The sequence below is a fragment of the Ursus arctos genome, unplaced genomic scaffold (assembly GCF_023065955.2).
Source record: "Ursus arctos isolate Adak ecotype North America unplaced genomic scaffold, UrsArc2.0 scaffold_12, whole genome shotgun sequence".
Taxonomy (NCBI): domain Eukaryota; kingdom Metazoa; phylum Chordata; class Mammalia; order Carnivora; family Ursidae; genus Ursus; species Ursus arctos.
Window position 1 is genome coordinate 4,624,263 of NW_026622786.1, and position 1,896 is coordinate 4,626,158.

The following is a 1,896-nucleotide window of genomic DNA, read 5'->3' on the forward strand; positions in this document are numbered from 1 at the left end:
GACTCTATTTGCAGACAGTGCCTTTAAAGAGGCAATTAAGTTAAAATAAGAACTGTAGAGTGGGGCCTAATCCAATCTGGCTGGTGTCCTTATAAGAAATTTGGACATTCGGAGAAACACCAGGAGGGAGTGTACACAAAGGTAAGACCATGAGGACATAACAAGGAGGCAGCCGTCTGCAAACCAAGGAGAGAGGCCGCAGGAAAAACTAAATTTGCTGACACCTTGATTTTTGTACTTCAAAGCCATAAGTACTAAGAGAAAATTAATTTCCATTGTTCAATATCCACCCAGACTGTGGTTTTGTTATGGCAGCTCCAGCAAAATAATACACTAGGTTAAAAAAAAAAAAGATTGTGGGGCGAAAATTGTACAAAGATGATAGAAGATAATTCCTGGAGATTATTTTGTCACAGTAGAGTATTTTGTCACAGAAGTCAAGGCAAGAGTGTCTCAAGTGTGGGAAGCAGTCAACAGTGTTAAGCTTGGCTGACAGGTCAAGATGAAAACTAAAAATTGTTCTCTGGATTTAGTGAGTTGGAGTTTGATGGTATTTTCTTTTTTCTTTTTTTAAATTTACTTGACAGAGAGAGAGCACAAGCAGGCAGAGTTGCAGGCAGAGGGAGAGGGAGAAGCCTGCTCCCTGATAAGTAGAGAGCCCAATGTGGGGCTCAATCCCAGGACCTGGGATCATGACCTGAGCCCAAGGCAGATGCTTAACTGACTGAGCCACCCAGGCACCCCAAGTTTGACGGTATTCCTAACACAGACTCTTGATGGTATAAAGTGAAGAAAGGCAGAATGGTATGGGTTAGAGTCAGGGGGAAGTGAAGAAATGAGATGATTATGGACAACTCTTGAGGTTTGTGATAGAGGAAGGGAATGAGGAATGGAGTTCTTTTTAAGTGGGAGAGACTTGACCTTATTTTCTCTCAATGGGAAGTTTTCAATTTAAAAGAAGAAATTGAACGTATAAACAAAGGAACTGGTAAAATAGCATTCTTGAGAAGGGTGGAGGGGACAGTTTACAGCTGAGATTGGGGAGGTTGACCTTTTGTTAACAGGGAAAGAAAGGCTGGGAGTAGATGTGGACACCTTCAGAGTAACTCAGGGGATAAAGGAATGGCTGCTTATTTTCTGGTTGGTGAAGGTCCTTGGTTTTTAAGCCATCTTTGCTTCCTAAAATGAAATCTCGGTTCAACTTTGCCTTATAACTAGTGTCATTTCCTCTCATATTCTGGCATTTGATTGGCTGGTTGTCTATTTTCAGTGTGGTTGTGAATCTTCACCTTAATGCCACTGGTATTTTAGTGAGAAGTTTTGAGAAGCTTCAAAGGGCAGTTGCTAGTCAGATACCATAAAAATGACAAGTTTCTGTCTTCTCAAGTTTTATATTTAAATACTTAAGCCATCTGGAGTTTATAATATATGGGGGAAGTCTGATACTTTTCCCAAATTGCTAGCCAGTTATCTCAATACCATTTCAATTCAACAAATCTATCTGAGTGTCTGCCAATCACTTTGTGCGATATGAGAAATCATCTTTCTCAAAGACCTTGTTATTTCACCAAGGGTTAAGTAAATAGACCAATGAATATAATATGAGGTACAACAAAGAAAGCGATGTAAACATAATCATTAGCAGTTCAAACACAGATTAAATTTTTATACAATTACAGGAAATGCCTTTTTCTGGATTCTTACAGAAAACCAGACCTGATAGGAGACAGTGGAGAGGTGGAGATAGGGGAAAGGGTTTAGGGGAAGGCAGTCCAGGGAGAACTACCATGATGAGCAAAAGCCCAAGTGAGAAACTGCTAGATGTCTTTGGGAAATAAGGTTAGATTATGGTGGAAGGTAAGCAGTGCTGAAGTTTATACTGCAGTTAGTAGACAG